The sequence below is a fragment of the Psammomys obesus genome, unplaced genomic scaffold, assembly GCF_907164565.1.
Source record: "Psammomys obesus unplaced genomic scaffold, mPsaObe1.curated_primary_1811, whole genome shotgun sequence".
NCBI classification, from domain to species: Eukaryota; Metazoa; Chordata; class Mammalia; order Rodentia; family Muridae; genus Psammomys; species Psammomys obesus.
This window is the reverse complement of record NW_026585504.1, coordinates 4,729,699-4,749,499: the sequence shown is the minus strand read 5'-3', so window position 1 is coordinate 4,749,499 and position 19,801 is coordinate 4,729,699. Positions and strand designations below refer to the sequence as shown.

General features: G+C 51.0%; 1 protein-coding gene across 4 annotated transcripts in view; it reads right to left on the bottom strand.

Annotated features, from left to right (window-relative positions):
- Rassf2 (Ras association domain family member 2) overlaps window positions 1–10,738 on the bottom strand; it is a 35,672-nt gene extending 24,934 nt beyond the window's left edge. The window contains exon 1 of one of the 4 annotated variants that reach the window (XM_055608480.1): window positions 10,636–10,738. The gene's annotated coding sequence lies outside the window, so the exon portion shown is untranslated. Of the gene's footprint in view, window positions 1–9,555; window positions 9,584–10,082; window positions 10,105–10,141; window positions 10,240–10,635 lie in introns of those variants that run through there. The other 3 variants (XM_055608416.1, XM_055608563.1, XM_055608629.1) reach the window with 3 other exon arrangements.
- Between the last annotated feature and the right edge of the window lie 9,063 nt (window positions 10,739–19,801).

Genomic DNA, 19,801 nt, shown 5'->3' with positions numbered 1-19,801 from the left:
CAGGGGCCCCAGCTTCCCCTTTGGGGCTAGTCTCTACCTCTGCTCTGCACCCCCACTAGCCTGAGCACAGTCACAACACAGTGCTTCACACTAGAGCGCCAAAGACTAGCCAGTCAGGTCACCTGAGAAAATCAGCTCTGTGAAGGAGCTGTGACAGAGGGGAGATGGTGCCGGGCCCTGTGCCCGTCAGTCCCCTCATAACAGGGCAGGAAGAAGGGCTGATGGCAAACAGGAAGCCCCAGCCCCATTGCACCACTCAAGGAAGGAGACTCAAGCTGTGGGCTGAGGCCTTGCCAAGATCTACAGGTGGCAAGAGATTCCACACTGTGGTTCGCAGCTTTGCCTGAGTAAATTCAGGCTTTCAATGCTTTGCCTGCATCTGAAGGCCTTGATCAATGGAGGGCCCACATCCTGGCAAGGCCATGTCCTTTCTGGGACCCATTTACTCCCCACCCTTCCCCAGATGACCTCCATCCTCTGCACCCTGGCACCTGCGATCCCAGGAAGCACACAGTACTGCAAGGAGGGCTGGAACCGAGCAGCAGAAAAAGTACCCCACACAAAGCTTTACTCTCTTTTATTATTTAAACATTTTAGAATGCGCTTCTTAGAGAGAACGCCTTGAAGCCAGGCAGTGGTGGTGCATGCCAGCAATCCCAGCACTCAGAGAGATAGAGGCAGGTGGATTCCTGTGAGTTTGAGGCCAGCCTGGTCTACAGAGTGAGTTCCAGGACAGCCAAACTACACAGAGAAACCCTGTCTCAAAACAAAACAAAACAAAACAAAGAGGAAGAAGGGAGCGCCTTGAGACCGAGGGGGTCACGATCAGACCTTGAGGTGGGAGCATCTCAGGAAGCACATACTGGCCATATGTATGTGAATACTGGCCACATCTGGTCTGGGGGAGGAGAGCATTTGAAGCATTATGAATGTCAGAAGAGATAGATTAAAGTGGAAAAGAGGGAGAGCATGGGAGCAAGGACAGCATGGAGTGTGTGGAGGCAGGAGGGGAGAGAGAGCGTGAGACTCTAACTACGAGGAAAATGCTTTAACCCCCACACACCACAGAAGAAGAAGCATCAGAGAAGAAATAAAAGGTCCCAGGTTAGGTGACCGCCCTAGGTCCCACACAGAGCCCAGCCTGGCTGAGAAGGTCTCAGCAAGCGCGGAGAGTGCAGGCTGGATCCGGCACCAGCCAACGGAGGTTGGGATAAGGTGGAAGGGAGTGAGTGGTCCAGCAAACAGGCTATAAGAAAAGCCATCACAGAACAGGCAGGCCCAGGGCAGAGTATGGAGGCTCCTGGTCAGGATCTTAGGCCTGGCCGTCACAGGCACCAACCCTCAATCATAGCGACCTGTCAAGAGAATAAACTCTTTTTCTCCATCACAGGCCCCACAATCTGTTCCCATCCTACCCCTACCCACAGGAAAAACAAAACAAAAAAACGCTCCACTACTGGCAAAGGCAATGTCCCATCCAAGCCACCTCACTCCCAAGGGCCACTCACTGGCAGATGCAGACCTGAGCCCCAGCAGGGGCTGGGCTTGGGGATCCCCAGCAGTTGGGCAGCTCCCTCCTCACCACCGGGGCCTCTGACTCAAGCCCTTCCCATTCAGGTCTGAATTCCCCAACACAGCTACTGCAGACGATCTCAGGAAATGGACCTGAAGCAACTGCCCCAAACACCTGCTTCCTGCTCCACACCACCAGAGGCTGGCCAAGTGAGTGAGGGAGCCACTGAGAGACACCAAAACAGCCAGCCTGGCCAGAAGAGCAGGTTGTTTATAGAGGGGCCTCCGAAGGCTTTGGGCCTTTTCAATGGATGTTTACAGAAGGAAACACAAAGGCCCTTCGTCTGTTATGAAAAGGAAAAAAAAAAAACAAAAAAACAAAAAACCAGCCTCGGTGCATACTAAAATTGGCACAAGAGGAAGTGAAGGCTCTGTCAGAAAAGGTTGTGTGAGTGGATCTGAAGGTAAGGGCTAGGTGTGTGAGAGAGGCTATGCGGAAAGCGCCCAGGGGAGCTGTGTGCACTGTGTATGTGTGGGTATGTTCTATGTGGAGGGGTCAGGGGTGATATGTCTTTTCTTGTCACACCACATCCCACACACACACACACACACACACACACACACACACACACGCCTTGTAACAGTGGGCTGTCTCCCACCAGTAGCCGTCAGTTCTGCAGAGGACATCCTGTGTCCCCTAACCCACTTAAGTCCTGATACTAGCTAGCTTACGGCAGCCTCAGATCTCATAGGTGGGGGCCTCAGTCCCCTAGACTGTCCCCTCTCTTCATCCGCCAGGCACAAGAGCCAGGTTGGAACCTGTGCTGATCAGCTGGCTAGCGGCCAATTAAGATCCCAGGTCCTCCAGTTGAGCTAATCTGCCTGGCAGCTTGGGGAAGGACTTACACTAACACTGTAAAGCTATGCGCCATAAAGCGTATCACAGAGTTTGCAGGGGCCTCCTGGTGAGGTCTGGGAGACCCATGCACAGCTTCCATGCTCTCTGTCTGTGCAAGGCCATGGTAGCGCTCTGAATCCTCTTCTTTTGAGCATGCAGACCTCCGTACATAGGCATGCCTGAAGCACCAGCAACTGTATTAAAATGTGACTGAATGGAAAGGGCATACCCCACTGCTTAAGCCCCGGGTGAGGAAGGCCAGCAAGCATCTTGGCCTCGCTGCTCAGAAGCCCCCTTCCCAGTTTGTGAAGCAAACCTCTGGAATAAGGAGAAGCAGTGCGGTCCATTGTAAGACAAGGCAGATGAGAGAGTTCAGACCGGCCCAAGGGAAGCAGCCTTAGGGTGCTGGTCCTCACCCCCCATTTTTTACAGACCCAGGAGGGAAGTGCTCAGTCCCGGCGCCGAGAAGCATCACCTCTGTCACCATGCAGAGGGGCCTTGCCACAGTGTCCACACTTCAGCCCTCTGTGAGCTAAAATCCAACCATGATAGAAGTTGCACAGGATTGTCATCTCAAAGTGATTAGGGGGCACTGAGGAGACAGCACTGACCCGAGGAGAGGGAAAGAGGACAAACACGCCCAACCTGCATTTCTCAAAAGCAAGGGCTATCTTTGTAGGGTAGTTTAGAAGTCTTCCCTGGAAAGATAATTGAACTTCCTTCTGGCCCAACGTTTGGACCTACATCTCTTGAGTCCCTCCCTGCCCATCTGCGGGCTGGCCTCCCGGCTCAACACACTTGCCAGCTGATCCCAGCAGGTAAGGAAGGGCGGCCTCCGGTTTCCTCCCGTGATAGGTTTCTGTGAGGGCCACATGTCCTGTTTACAGCATGATTTCCAAGTCACTGGCCACACTGAGACTCACCTCTGACTTCACATCCCCTTCCTGAAGGGATCCCCCACACGGCCTCCTTTTTTGGTGCTCTAAGCTGAGAATCTGGACTTTATATACTGGAATCATGACGTTTCCTCTACTTCTTACCTGAGAATGGCTGACTCCCTTTATCTCCAGAACCCACAGGGTCTTTGGACTAGAGCAATGATGCTCAACCTGTGAGTTTGGGGGCTGATGGCCTTTTTACTGGGGTGGCCTAAGGCCATCAGAAAACACAGATATTTACATTACAGTTCATAACAGCAGCAAGATTACAGTTATGAAATAGCAATAAAAATAACTATGGTTGGGGGTCGCCACAACATGAGGAACTATATTAAAGGATCGCAGCATTAGGAAGGTTTCGAACCACTGAACTGGAGGGAAGGGCCTGACATAATTGTGCCCTCCAGGCTGTCAGCCATAACAGGGTATCTTACCCACCTCTTTTAACTTAATGCCCAACCATGCACAAAGGAAAAGCCAGCATCATACAGCTGACCCCCCAGCACCAGAAGGAACTGCACATCTGAAGGTTTCCAGAGTGTTTCAAGGGAATCCTCCTCAGCGGTACAGCACCACCTGGCCTGCTTGCCCGGCCACCAGCTGACCAGCCCTATGAAGAAAATCAGAACCATGAAAACAGCCTCTTCAAGGTCCTCTAAGGCTGTTTCACAGACTCTGCTTCATTCAGCTTCCCACTGGGCAGATCTCAAAAGGCAGAACCAAGTTCTCCTAGAGGCTTACAGATCTTCCTTCGATAAAGGAACTGAATGTTCACAGGCCCAACAGGACCTCCCTTAGCACGGATCCCAAGACTTTCATCCTAGAAAAGCATCCTGATCCATTCAGTGACTCTGGAACACCTGAATGGATCCACAAGACCTGGCTTCCCAGTCCTGGGTACCACAGCTTCCTGGTCACCTTCACCTCAATTCCAGTTTAAAATGCACACGTATTTGCTGGACCTGACCTCAGACCGAAGCCTCAGCTGTCCCTCCATGGCTGAGGAGACGTTCATAAGGAGAACTTCATAAACAGAGCACCTACTATCCACAGCTATTACTTAACTTCTCAGAATATCTGAAGCTTTATAGCCTCAACCAACTAAAGTCCCCCTGTGCCCCAGGCCATGCTGTGAACATCAACAGGCATACCCATGGTTGTCGAGAGACATTCAGCAGGTCCAGGCCAGCCACAGGGACACACACACTGCTTAAAATAGAAAAGCTGAGATTCCATATTTAACGATGTTGGTCTTAACAGCCCATCACTGACTCTCAGTCACCACAAGACAGCTACTGACCCACCTTCCCAAACTCACCACTCACACAGATAGTCATGGGGTGTGATGCTTTAGTAGCAAGGGGCTGAGGTCCAGCAGCCAGCAGCCAGCAGCTATCAAGTCCAGCTACACTCAGCTCTCATCAATCAGGGCTAAACACCTTTGCTCCAGCCATCTAACTCCCTCCTGCTAGACAGAGATGGAGGTGAGAACTTGGCTCCTGTCCCAGGGCAGGGAAAATAATGGCCAGGGCCCTGTGGCCCTGCATGAAACGAATCACAAACACCACATTTTCCTCATAATTTATATATTATATTTAATATAATATACACATTTTACTTGTTCGTCTTTTAAAATATAGATAAGCAGAAAGTTTAGTAACCATAAAAGAACAAATATCAAATGATCCTACTTATATAGAGGCTTCCTAGAATAGGCCAATTCATAAAGACAATATATAGAGTAGCAGTAATCAGGGAATGGAGAGAGGAAGGGATAGGAATGACTGTTCAAGGGGTACACAGTATTTGTTTAAAGTGACAAATATTCTGGAATTATGTAGCAGTGATGGTCCTACAAGACTGCAAATAAACTTGCTGACACTGAATTACACACTTAAAAATGATCAAAGGGAGAATTTTTATGGTTTTCAATGGGACTAAAAATGTAAAGTTATTACATGTAGAGGAGAAAAAAGATGATGGTTGAAATCTCCCAAAATTCTGCCACATAGTGATACAGGACCTCAACTCACTGTATCCGACCTTGCAGACACAAATCTAAATAAACGGCATGTTTCACAAAAGTGGTACCCTGCAGAGTAGCTTCCTTCTTAGAATACATAGTATCTATCCATGTTTACAGATTCACATCTGTAACCTTTATTTTTGCGGCCACATGATATTGCAAGCCGTAATTAACTAACTCGAGATTGTAGGCATTGTAAACAATGACTCAAGGGAGGTCCCCAAGCACTTGTCCGATTATACCCCTAGTGGAGCGCTGAGTCAGGGGCTCCCTCAGGAAGGCTGTCCTGAGTGGGGAGACTAAGCTACTCCAAGGATGCGAATTTTTTTCTTACAAGTACTCTGCTTTCCTTTGGATCTTCCTTTGACTCCACTTGAGCTCCTAAGAAACTGCATAGTGTTCAGAAAGCTAGCCTGTCTTTTCAACAGAAGCCATCTTAACCTCTCTTCCCAGGGTTTCCCTGGAGACACAGCTTTGCATGGGCCATGAAAGGCAAGCAACTGGGACATAAAAAAGCAAGGTTATCCTGGGTTAATGTCCCCTGAACTTCTTGTCCGGCAGGAGACCCTAACACGTATTTGAGGGTGCCCGGGGATGCATGTTTTGGAATGCTTTTTGTTGTTCAAGATTTCAGCCTTGAGTAGACATTTAACGTTTCCCTAAAATGAAATGGACTCTTTCTAAAGAAAGCAAAGGCTAGAAGGGACACACGGAACCGCCTCCCTTGCCTTTGAGATGGGGAAACAAGGACCAGAAAATACTCAGCATAAATGTCTCAGTTTCCATGTTAAGCCCCAGAACAGTCTCACATGGTGGTTCAACCAAGTCAGAGCATGTTAGACACCCAGTGTGGTCCTTATCTTCTTTCGTCTGGCCCAGCTCAGCTGCGGCCAGAGTGTTCACACAACTCAGGTCCTGCCAACTCAGCGTTCAACGACAGCATGCTGATAGCTAAAACTCAGCAGCAGCAGGAATATTTACCTACAGAAACAGGTGAACCCCCAAAGCAAGTCTCCCCCATGCTGCCCTTCTGAAAGCCAGCTGTCACAACACTACAGAGCATCACTGGTGACCGCCTAGCCATGCATCCCTGAGCTGTCGACCTCTACCTTCTCACCTCTCTCCAAGTCCAGTTCTCCATGTTCTGCCCTACTACGCACTCTCCGGTCTATCCCAGCCTCCTTTGTATTAACCAAAGAACTAGAATGTTTTCCCAAAAGCAGAGACAAGAAGTCAAGTTCAGGTAGAAGGGCAATGGGGGTGTGAGAAGAGAAGAGGAAAACCGCGATGACCCTTGGAAAGAGCACTGGCCCCTCCCTCCATCAGGTTTGATTCCTCCCACTTACATGGTAGTCCAACCCCTCTGTAACTCCAGATCCAGGGGATCCGACGCCCTTATCTGACCCCTGCAGGCACCAAGCCCTCACACGGTGCACGTACATACATGCAGGCATTCACCTGCACTCATGCAATTAAAAGGAAGAAGAAGAGTCATTTCTGTGCGCTGTTGGAAAAGTGTCCCTAGAAGGGACTTTCGTGACAGCACAGAACATGTCCCCCAATAATCCCATCAGAGTGAAGGCACTAGGATGTGCTTCTATAACTTCCTCTGTCAGCAGCTGGTAGAAGCCAAGGGCATAGAAGGAGGGCACTGACCAGATCTGCCAGCTGACCCCTACCCTACAGCTGAAACACGCTAGGGAGGCAAACTCCAAACGCAGCCCACCTACAGAAAGGAACAGTTTAAACAAACCCAACTAAGTGCCAACCGTTGGTATACTGCAGACTGATAGAAATGTGCCCACTTCGCCAGTCACTTTGGGTTGGCATAGGCAAAGAAGCACAGGGTATCTTTCTGTCAGCTGGTGTGTGTGTGAGTGGGGAGGTGCTTGGAAATCACTGGTTAGAGTCAGTCAAGTGCCCTTCACTCTCTGGTCCAGCCACAGTTGCCTTGAGCAGGAGTCCAGAGGAGCCCAAAACTATTAACCCAAACAACTGCATCAGTTTGTGCTTATAGGCTCTGACGTCTTCATTCAGGGAGGGGGAGCAGGGACCCGCTCACTGGAATCTAAGCACGTCCATGTTTGCTGTACCTACTGCTCCATCCCTCCCCCCACATGTCCTCTGTGGAACCCCGTAAGCAAACTGGTAGTGACAGGCTTAAGAGGAGAGCTTACCCTTCCTCAGGGACTTTAAAACATTCTTCTGGGAGTTAGCTGGGCAATGGTGGTGTGTGCCTTTAGTCTTTAATCCCAAAGACAGAGGAGGAAGGATTTCTGTGAGTTCTCTGTGTAGTCTAGAACAGTCAAGGCTACACAGAGAAACCCTGTCTCAAACAAAACAAAACAAAAACAAAAAAAAAAACTTTCAGCATAAGGAAGGTGTTTATACTTGACAGTGTTTCCCTGGGGTAAATAAATTAATCACATTGTGAAGGGGTCAGGAACAGTGGGAAATGGCATGAAGGACTGCTACCCTGATATTATGAGCTCAGCTGAGGCTTGGCAGCTAAGATTTAAGATCAGAAACAAGACATTTTTTAGTCCAAGCACACAAGATCTGAGCAGATTTTCACTGAAGGAGAGGTTTGGGCAGGCCCCTCGGCTGTTCTTAGTACCCCTCCCCCACACCCCCTCAACCTTTCCTTAGGACTCTGGCAGCCAAGCTAAGCACTGCCCAACTCCATCTCCTCCCAAGCTGTGAGGACACTTCCTGTCAAGGGATCCCAAAGAGAACTAAAAGTGACCATCAGCTCAGGTTCTCTTGTGATTGGACAGCAGGTCTCCTTCCTGACAGGCCACAGAGTCCAGCCCAAATGAGAAGCAGAGAAGTACAGCCGTGGGCACACCTCCAGCTGGGACCCTTACCCATCCCTAAGCAGCTCAGGCACAAGGTCAGACAAGAAGCCTGGTTCCAAGGCACCAGGTAAGAAGTCAGGGTGAAAGGCTATCGGGCCTCAGAGATGTTACAGACGGACCCAAACACCAGAGTGAAGAAGGGAACGGAAAATAAGGTGTGGCGCCTACTGCCCCTCCCCCAATAGAAAGAGAGCGGGTACTCTAAAGAGAAGACACGGTGAGATGGAGGGAAGTGTGTGTCAGGGCTTGGGGACACTGCCCTCAGCAAAGTGGGGATGGTGCTGGCTGCAGACACCACGGTACCCTGACCCACCTGGCCCATCGCTCAGGTGCTGGTGTGGACATCTGGGCTAGCCTGGTCTCCTTTCTGTTGTGTCCAAGGCTGCCCCCTCATCACTTGTGCTTGAACCTCATGCTTTGTTGTTTCCGCAACACCACACCTCTGCTCCTCTATTTGTTAAAGAAATGGGTGTGGCTTCCCATAACAACCCCCCCCCAACACAGGCAGCCCCAAATACTACCAGTCCACACCCTCAGGTGGCCGGGCAGACTACGCACAGTTCCCTCTTGTACTAGGGCAAGAAACACGTTTCTTTGCAAACTAAGGTCATCTCTCCGCCATCATTTGATGCTCCTCTCTACCTTCCCGAAACCTGCTGGACTGCAGCAGGTCCTCGGAATCAGGCTTTAGTCCAGAGGAGGAAACAGACCACACCCAGCAGCCCTACTCTCCGAGCTCACATGGGCGCCACTTAGGAAGATGCCACATTTGGTTCCCTGGACGGAAAGGGAGGGAGAGAACAAGGGAGGGAAAGGGCGCTCTTCTCAAACCCAGTACAGCTTAGCACAGAGATGTCTTTAACCCCCACTTAATAAACGCGGGTTCAAAGTACGACATATCAACCTCAGATTCCTCATTCGCCTGCTCTTCAACAGGATCCCCAGGCTCAACCTGCCGCTGTTCCTAAGTCCTGTGGTTCTAGTCTTTCTTCCCACCGCAGGGACAGAGCCTGACCTGACAAATAGGCATTTGTGCACGCTTCCTCCAGCAGGAATCCTTGCCTTGTGGGATGTTTCCCTTCACCTTTGCCTCTGCTGTCGGGGAGAAGCGTTTCTGAGCCCCCGGTTGTCAGACCTGTGGGGCTAAAGCGCGCGCAGTGTCGAGAAGCCTCGGCTTGCGCTAAGCCTAACACTGAAGCACAGGGTGACGGGACGCGTCCGGATCTGTCCCTGGCAGGACACCGCCACTCTGCCGTCTCCGGGGCGCTCTCGGGACAGAGCTGGGGTGCACGAGTGGCCGGGCCGCCTTTTGAAAGCACCTACCTCGCTCGGCCTCCAGCGACCTCAGCCACCAGGGCCGAAGAAGACACGAGACCTAAGAGGGGGAAGTGCGCCGCGCGCCGCGCGCCCTCAAACTCTGACGCCCGGGGGGCCCGGCTGGCCGCGGGCCAGGTCTTCGCCCTGGGAGCCAGGGGGCGCCCTGCAGTCCCCCTAGGCTGCACCTGCTGCGCCGCTCCACTTCGCCAGCGAGCCCGGACACCCTGCCCTGCGGAGAGGGGCGCTTTCCTAACTCTGCGCTTGGCGGCGACCGCAGTTAAGACCTCAAGGGGTCAGAGCGGCAGGATGGGCTCCAGGCCACAACTTTCTGCCCCGGGAAAGCGAGCGGGCCGGGGCGCCCGCCTCCTCCGCCGTTTCTGGGGCAGCCCTGACACCTAGGAGCCCCGTGTGGCGTGGGAGGGGGGTGGCGAGCCGCGACAGGGAAGACTCGGGGCCCCAACTAGGCCGGCCAAGGGCCGCCGAGGAAAAACTTTGGGCTGGTTAGAGGGAGACAGGACCGTTGGTGCCCGCACCTTCCGCCCGCATCCCGCGCCAGTCCCCGGCTCCTCGCGCCCCGCGCCCGGTGCCTTGCCTGCGTCCGGGGCCAGCTGCATCTGCGCCCGCCGCAGGGCTTGGAAAGTGGGGGCGCCCCTGCCGGGGTGAGGGTGCTCCGGCGTGCTTGGCCGGCGATCCGAGGGACCGGCTCGCTCGGGCCGGGCTGGGCGGCGACACCGCGACGGAGGGCGGGCGCCCCGCCCCCTGGCCCCTCCGCCCCGCCCCCTAGCTCTGCCTTTATCAGCCGATCCCTGACCAACCCACCCGTCACCCCTGTACTTCTCCTCTCCCCACCCCTCTTCTCCTGCCTTTCTTCCCTCCTCACCCTCCTTCCCCCCCAGAAGGCGGAGCTTCTCCCCTCCCTTCAAGACAGACAATGGTGTGGCTCCGCGTCGCCACCCCACTTCGGCCCCCCGCCACCCCGCACCTCCCCTCCCGGCTAGCACTCGGCCAGCGTTTCTTCCCGGCGGGCCAGAGTGAATGAGGAGGGGGCGGAGGGCGCGGGTGGAGGGGTAAGGTGGCGCCTCTCACCACATCGCGCCTGCCCTCTCCGGGCGGCGTGGAGCTTTGGCCCAGGCTCGAAGGCTCGCCTGGCCCTGTGACAGTCACTCCCGGGGAGCAGCCCGCCTAGAGAATGCAGATTTCCTAGCAGAGGATGTGCCTGGTGGGGCGGCGTTTCTTCCTAACACCGGCCTTGTTCTCAGAAGGGCTTGTTTGGGCCGCTGAGTGGGCCCCTTTCCACCTCGCAGGCCGGCGGACGTGACAGCAATGTGAAGGAAGTCAAGTTTCTTTGTCCACCCCTCACCTCCTCCTCCTCTCCATCCTCAGGCCCCCGGGAACTCTAGTGCATAGGAGGGAGCACCCAGCTGCTGATTCTGCGTCCGCTCACCATAACTGCTCGTGTATGCGCCCCCCAAAGGGGAAGGGAACCTAACAGTGAAAGAAAGGGCGGCCAGGCCGACGAGTGCATCCCATCCGCCTGGAAGCCAGATACCCTCCACTAAACTCATTGTTTGGATCTTGGAATGTGTCTCCCATAGAAACAATGTTATAAACGGCGGAGCGTTCCCAGCCCAGCCGCAGATTTGCTGAGCCCGGAGCGCAGCTGTGGGGTGGAGCTGGAGACGTCCCACAGCACTGAACAAGAAGGCTACTGAGCGGCTTTTTCTACTGTGAAAAAGGGGGAGGAGGTGGCAAATGCATCTGGTTCTTTCCGCTGGAACTGTAAACACGAACCTGGTCCACTCATTGCTCTCTCTGGACCCATTACTGTGTCCTGGGTAAGCTGCTTTCCTTTGCAAGTATCCGGACCCCAGGAAAAAAACGTGCTCTGAGGATATGAGCGGTTCGCAGGTTAGAACTGCAGGGAGAGCTGAGTAGATCTCCAGGAAGCCTCCCAGGGTTCTCTCTTCTTTTCTAACCTGGTCTTCCAAGACCTCAGAAACAGGACAAAGGGCAGCCATGACTCCTAACCGCAGGGCTCTGATTTGCTGTTGAAGAGGGCTGTGAGGTGCTGCTAGAATTCCCCAGTTTACCCCAGCCTCTCAGGAGGGCCGCTCACTGGCTCACGTTGAGTCAAATGGCCATCTTATAACCAATCATCTGGCTTCCTGCCAGTTGGGGGTACACTCCTAACGCCAGAATACCAATCCTCTGCCCTGTTCAAATCCAGATCTGACAGGCCTGGTGTACACCCACAGCCCCAGTGCTCAGGAGGCTGAGGCGAGAAGACGATGAGAGCTCCCTGTGCTACACAGTGAGACCTTTAAAAAGCCCCTCGGTGAGCACGGGTGGTGATGAGAGTCACTGGGAAACACCTTCTAACAGTTCCTTTCCCCGTATTGAAACCACAGGAGAGAAGAATGGTCCCTTGTCCTTTCAGAGAAAGCAGAGATGCTGGATCTGGGCTGGAGACACTATTTCTCAATAGGAAACACACAATGAATTTTACCGTTCAAAGCCGCAGACTTCCATAGGCACAGAGTGAACAGGGAGGCTCACTGCCCATGAAGGCAGCAGAGGAGCATTGTGTAAAAGAAACTGCCCGGTGAAAACAGAACCAAATACTGGGGTGATAGCTCTGAAGGAAAGGGTAAGACCCTGCGTTCCTCACAACAGCTATGGTCTGAGTTTAAAATGTCTAGTAGCCATGTTAAAAGTAGTTGCAGAAAGCCAGGCATGGGAGCACACGCCTGTAATCCCAGCATTAGGAAGCCCGAGGCATGAGGACAGTGAATTCAAGGCCAGCCTCAGGCACAGTGGAACTCTAGTCTCAGAAGTGGTGATGGTAGAGGAGGAGGAGTAAAACAAACAGGTAAAATTAAGTTTTATTATATTTCTGCTTAGCATGCAATTATTATAAAGGAATTATGCTGGACATGTGGCACATGCCTTTAATCCCTGCACTTGGGAAGCAGAGACAGAATCTCTATGAGTTCAAGGCCAGTCTGCTCTACATATCAAGTTCTAGGCCAGCCTGGAACTCTCTCTCTACATAGTGAGACCCTGAGCCGGGTGTGGTAGCGCACGCCTGGGATCCCAGCACTCAGGGAGGCAGAGACAGGTGGATTTCTGTGAGTTTGGGGCTAGCCAGGTCTACAAAGCAAGTCCAGCATAGCCAAGGCTACACAGAAAAAGCCTGTCTCAAAAAAAAAAAAAAAAAAAAAAAAAAAAAAAAAAAAAAAAAAAAAAAACAACAAAAAACTCCTGGCAGGGTGGTGTTCAGGACAGCCAGGGATAGAAACCCTGTCTCAAAAATAAATAAAATAAAATAACATAAAACTTCACAAAAAAAAAAAAAGTGAGAACCTGTCTCAAAAATACATAAATAAATCTTTAATACGTAAGAATATAAAGAAATTATTTAATATAATTTATTTAAATAATATAAAGAAATTATTGAAGAAAATATGAAGCATTTTCTATTTGATTTTTATACTAAGGATAAAATGGGTGCGTGTTTATACTTAAGTACATCATAATTCAGATGCTAAATTTTTACCAAAAATTTAATCTGAATCATGCATTTAGGGATCTGTGTATTTGTATGTACATGTGACAACGATTAATTTAAAAAGAGGCCATGAACTTGAAAAAGTAAGAAATTATGTGGAAGAATAAGTGTGGATGAAAGGGAAAGAGGGAATGATGTAATTATATAACCTCAAAAAATTCTTAATCTGCAGTTAATTTTTTTTTATGAAGTTCTAGTTAGAAAAGTAGACTCACATCCCTAAGTTGGTCAAATATACTTCAAACTTACCTAGTCATTGCATTGAGAAGCAACATCTAAATATTAATTTGAGTTTTGAGTAAATAAACTTAAAATTCAGTTCCTTAAGAACACAAGGAGTGGTGGCACATGCCTTTAAAGCTAGCACTCAGGACGAAGATCCAAGTGTTCAAGGCCAGTTGGTTCTACATAGTGAGTTCTAAGCCAGCCAAGGACTGTCTAAAAAAAAGGAAAAAGAAAAGAAAAAGAAAGAGAAAGAGAACAACAGCTAATTCCACAGCTACAAGTGACCAAAGCCTCCACAGGAGGATGGCCCAGGATGGGTGGTTTTCTGGTTTCTGTAGTGGGTGGAGGAAGCCCTCTGATTCTCATTAGTAGAACACAAGGAGAAATGTAGAACACCCACAGAAAGAAAATAATTCTCCAGCTCCCTTTAGCTCCCACTCCAGCATCTGGAGAGCTGTGTGCTCCCTGTGGCTACACAGAGGGCGGTCTTGGTGTAGCTTACTAGAGTCACCATAAATCCTGGGGTACCACAGACATGCAAAAACTTGAGGAAAGCTAAAGTGTGAGGCACAGGCTAGACCTGGGTTCAGCTCACTTACTTAGGACCTGGAAAGCAAGGATGAAGGGGATAGGCCAGAAATAAGTGGCCCAGGTACATGAATAGACAAGTTACTGATGTGATCATCTAGGACTCAAGTCCTCAGGGTGCTCTCAGAGGAATGGGGTGAATACACCTCAAAGCTGTCTGCTCTGAGGCTGGGGGCTGGGCAGTTTATGAAAATGTGACCGTTTGAGTATTGCTTCCAGCCCAGCTTACCTGCTCAGACCTCCCGAACTGTGTGGCTTTCGCTGGCCTCCAAGAAGCATCTGAGAGAGAAGAGGGGAGCTTTGGCTGCTGTCCCTGTGATGACAGAGGCAGGAGAGAGAAGCAGGGCACTAAGAGGCCCCAGGAGCCGACAGAGTCTCTTCCCTTGGCTGCGGGGCAGAAACTTGGCTAATAAATCAAAACTCCTCTAGAGCTGCTGTTTGCCTCCTAAAGACATTTCAAACGAGGGCCAGAGTGCTCGTGGCTCAAGTTGTCATCTAAATCTAAACAACACACCTCTAAGACTACCTACAATTTCATTCAGAGAGTCTTTAAGATAAAGAAAGTAAGTAAACAATCTCACTGTTTTAAAACGTTTTAGGTTTCTCTGCATCTTTAAACTTCACTGTAAATCCTGTCTCCGAGCTGTGCCACGTAAGTCACAGCAGCCACTGTGGGGCAGCTCAGGACACCCTGCCCTGAACACCTTCGTGAATCCCAAGCACATTTCTCTCCTGTCTCACAGCATTTCTGTGTGTGTAGCCCTGGCTGTCCTGGAACTCATTATGTTGACCAGGCTGGCCTTGAACTCACAGAGATCAGCCTGCCTCTGCCTTCCAAGTGCTGGGACTAAAAGTGTGAGCCACTGAGCCTGCCTTTCACCTGTCTCTTAAAAACTCACTGACTTTACTTCCTCTGACTCTGTCTGAGACTTTATCTCAAGGCATAGCCAGAGATCTTGCTTTTCCTGAGCAGAAGTCCCCATGTTTCCCTATCACATCATCACCACAAGCCATTGCTCATGGAGGGCCCAGGAGATGTGACAGAGCGCACACAGGTTGTCTGCTTTGAGGCCTCATCCGGAGAAGGCCAAGTGAGCGCTAAAGACTGGTCAGGGGCTGGCAGGAAAGCAGGATGGTCTCTCGGTGACCAAGAGCAAGTCAGTGACGCTGAGTCCTGAAGAGATGGGGAGGACACCCAGACCACCCATAGCTACCGAAGTAAGCAGTAATGTCAACTAACCCTCAACGGTGGTCTACCACTCCTTGGCATTCTGCTTTCCAACTATCTACCAAAGCAGTGCCTCTGGGTACCTGGGGGGGGGGGAGAGGGACATGAGGAGGTTCTGGTGCTCTTAGCTCTTCATGCTACCCCAAAAGAAAGGAGGAGCCACCTTGAAGCCAGCTGGAACGAGGGAGAGCACCAAGAGAATTTTAACCTACAGAGACCAGAGGGACTGTTTAAATGATTGCATCAAACAGCACTTACCACCCACCCCCTTCATACTGGAAGTAAAACCTCCAGGGAGATACAACTCGTTACAGAGAAATGAGGAAGTTGAAACAAGGCCTATTCTGAGGACACAGCCACATCTGGACATGCCTGGAACTCTGGCAGGGGAAGCTGGCTGGAAATCTGTTTGAGAGATGAAAAGGGCCCCTTTGGGAGGTTATTCTCACACTTAAGAAAGGAACAAAACAAGTTGGGCCCAGATACAGAGCCTCGGCTGAGAGAGGAGTGAATGGTCTGAGGCCCACAGAACCGGGCTTCGTGGACTCTCCTGCCAGGTGACCCGGGAGGGACGAGAGGAAGGTGGACTGTGCAGCGGCCACAGTGACTCCCTCCAGCAGGCATTCTCCGCGCTCTGGGGCTGGCTGCAGCTCTTCCAGGGGATGCTTTCACATGGACTCGGGCCTTTCATAGGTAAGTTCCTGTCGGCAGTGGGCCTGACCTTCACAGTGCTTCTTACAAAGCAAGGGTGAGCACTTTAATTGAAAATGCCGCCCACGGGCTCACATTTTGAGCCTTTGATCTCCAACTGAGGGTACTATTTTGAGGAAGTTCTAAGGTAGAGACTTGATGCAGGAAGTAGGCCAAGGAGGGAGTGCTTTTGAAGGTTAGGGGGACCCTGTCTGCTTTTCTATCTGCTTCCTGTCTCACAGGAGCTGCAGAATTTCCTCTGTCACACATCACCACCTCCGCCATGTTTTCTTGGCTCAGATGCCTCCTCCCTGAAGCTGCTTGTGTCAGGTATTTGAGTCACAGCAATGAAAAGTAACTAATACAGAAAGTTCCCTCAGTAGTTTCCTTTGAATGACCTACTTGTCCTTCTACATTCAACTGAATGTAGCCACTCAACCTCAAACCACGAGACAAGGAAACCTTTTTTCTTTACAAATTATCCAGTCTCTGGTACTCTGTTACAGCAAACAGGAACTGGCGTAAGATGCCAACTCAGGAGCTAGGAAGATAGTTCCTTGTGTAAAGTGCTGGCTATGCAAGCATGAAGGCCTAAGTTTGGATCCCGGGATTTGTTTATGAAGCTGTCCAACGGACCTTTGGTGCTCTCTCGTCCCACTTTCCCGGTGGCCCTAGAATCCCACCTAGACGGTGGTATTTTCACATGGCTCAAGTCGGAATGAGCTGGCAAAATTTAGATTGGAAGCTGTTAATGTGACCCCGTTTGTTCCCGAAAGCTGGAGAGACCCAGAGAAATCTGAGAAGTAAAGATTTTGTCAGCGAACTCTCCCAGTGTACCTTTCATAGAGAAGGGCTATCTTAACTAAGAATCCACTCTATCCACAGGTGAGAAGCTTCCATCAGGCCTAAAATATTTATACGGCTCAGTATCTGGAATCATCCCTGAAGATGGAAGAGCAGAGTAGCTCGGAACTCCTGCACAGCCCCACCGGGTAGCCGTATCTTGCCAAACGTTCCCTCTTCACATGAAACACAAATGGATCAGATAGGAAGCAAAAAAAGAAAGCAAGGGTCCTGGGTAGATCACCTGGAATTGTTCATGCCAAGAACAAATGAACAAACAAACAAACCAAAATGTGTCCTTTCACGGGAAGTATTTGAGAATGAGCCTTAAGATTAAACGTACAATGCATCCTGCTTAATAGCATGCTTATTGTATCCACAGTACCTGAACTGTTTCAAGGAAGAAGTTTTCTAGGAGGAGCTTCCAATTTCCTCCACCCAAGGCTACATCCCATGGAAGCTTCTCCTCTACCTGGCAGGATATGTGAGTCCATACAAACAGAATAAGCACTCACGATTGTGTCGACGTGTACTAGAAAGACATCAGCAGGGTGCAGCCCACTCATATTAGAAGGTGAAAGGTAGGAAAAGCCAAGACACAAAAACCAAGAGCGTCACAAAGCCAAGAGCAGCACCGAGGAGCGTCTTGTGTATTACGGGGCTGTAACAGAGACCTAGAGAAGTCAAGTCGCCTTGCCATTTGCTTATAAAGACTTGTGTGAGCCAGCCCAGGTCACCAATGAGTGATTTCAAAGAGCGAGGCCTCCTGAGGGAGGGAAGGGGAACAGGCCCCAGCGGGCTCTGTCTTACAGGACCTTGCGTCTCCAGCCCTCTCCTGCAGCCTCCCTGCCTCTTACACTGCTTTCTCTCTGCCCGCTCTCCAGTTTATGTCTCTGCCCCCCACCCCGAGTCTATGTAGAATTAAAGATCTTATATCCACAGCCAGCTCTCCCAGACTCTAGATGCCATGAATGTGGCCAGCAGGGGGTGGAGGGAGGAGGAAGGGGCACCGGGGACATGAGATAGGCTGGTGTTTTCACGAGAATGAGGAATGAGCAAAGGGGAAATAATTTGGAATCTCTGGGGAGTTTGTTGGTTTGCTGTTCTGGTTTTTTAAAACAGGGTCTTATCAAGCACAGGCTGGCCTCAAAGCTGCTATGTAGCCAAAGGGTTAATCTCTAAATCCTGATCCTCCTGAGTGCTGGGATCATAGGCATGCAACACCATGCCTAACTTAGGGGTGTCTGGGTGCTCTTATGGTTTGCTGAACTCTCAACTGTCGGCCCTTTTGCCCATGTTTGGGGCCAGGCTCCAAGCTTCTCTTCTATTGGCCTGGACCTCTGAGCATCCTCGATAGATCCTGGATGGTGGCTTCCTGGATTCATGCTTTCTCATACTCTACATGTCTTCCCAGGTTCTGTCTTCCTACATGAGTCCCTCGCTGCCCTCTCTGCTGAACTGTTTCTTCCCTGGCGCGGTTGACGGTGAGGTGGGAAGCTTTTGTCCAGGGGTGTGAACCCCATAAGTGTTTGCTGCCCTTTGGCCTCTGACTGTAAACATACAATCTAAGAAATACATATATTTCTTTTTAAATTTTTGTTTATTTTTAAATTTTATGTATGAATACTTTGCCTGCACATCTCACTGGGCACCACGTGCAGGCCTATTGCCCATGGATGCCAACGGAGGACACTGGAGCCTGAAACTGGAGCCGCAGATAGCTGTGAGCCACCGTGTGGGCGCTGGGAAATGAACCTGGGTCCTCTGGAAGAGCAGCCGTACTCTCAACTGCTGAGCCACCTCTTCCTCTCTTATAGTCACACACACACACACACACACACACTTTTTAACCTTCAAAACTTGGCTCAGGTGCCACCTTTCCTCACCACCACCACCACTTCCTCGGTGGCCTCACAGTTCTGTGTCCGGATGCACCTACAAGGATCATCCTGCCAGTCCTCATCCGCCTGCCTGCTGGTGAGCACTGGGCACACATCTAACAAAGGCAGATATGCGTCTGGCAGAGCATTAAATACTCTCGAGTAGTGTCAGTGAGGGCAATGTGGGGTTGCACAGCACGTGTACAATGGCCATCCAGAACCCCGGGTGTGACAAGCGACAGCCCTGTCAGTCCTCACCAAGTCTTGGGAGGTGGCCCTGACCAGGGGGGTACATGACTCGTTCAGGACCCCAGCCAGTATGGTCTCTCTGCACGCCTGCGTTCTTCTTCCTCCTGAGCAGGCAGGCCCAGCAGGGAGATGGTGCCCCCTGCCCCTCACCGAGACAGCTAGCCTCGGCTGACACCTGAAACCGGGTGGGGAACCTGAGTGGAGGATGGTGCTGGTGCTGGCCCGGGTCCCAGGGTTGGGTGGAGTCAGGGTTATCCCATCCTTAGTCTCTTAGCAGGCTTTGGGGTCTGCGTGAAAGCATGATGCCTAGCTACCCCAGGCCTGGCCGAGAGGCTGGCAGAAGCTCTGCTCCCATATCTTCCCCCTCCAGCTCTCGCCACATCTGAAGTCTGACTACGATGTAAGAGCCTGTCATTTGTCAATTCAGTCAACAAACACGTAACAGATGCCTGCCATGCCAGAATTGTTCTCAGCCTTCGAGAGACAAAATCGCTAAGGCATTACAGGTAACAAAATAGTGAATGTACATCTTTGTGGTGAGATAACGTGCTGGGCAATTAGCAGGCGACGGACACTCTTGAGCAGCTTGGCTTCGGGAGAAGAATTCTTCCAAGCCCGATACACTACAGGGAAATGAGTGCGGACTTTAAGAAACACAGAGACAGAGAGCAAAGCCACGAGATGAGGGACAGTTTGTGGGGGTCTGCGCTCTGTGTTTGGTGTAGGAAAGCTCAGACTACCACATCCCACTTACCACACCCCTCCACATGCATGCACACACCACACACACACACACACACACACACACACACACACAAACATACATGCACACACACCATATACCACACACATATACACACTCCACACACCCCATCCACATACATGCACACCCCCGCAACATGCATACTCACACATACATCTCACACATATACATACTATACACGCCACACACACAAATACCTCATACACACACTCCCCACA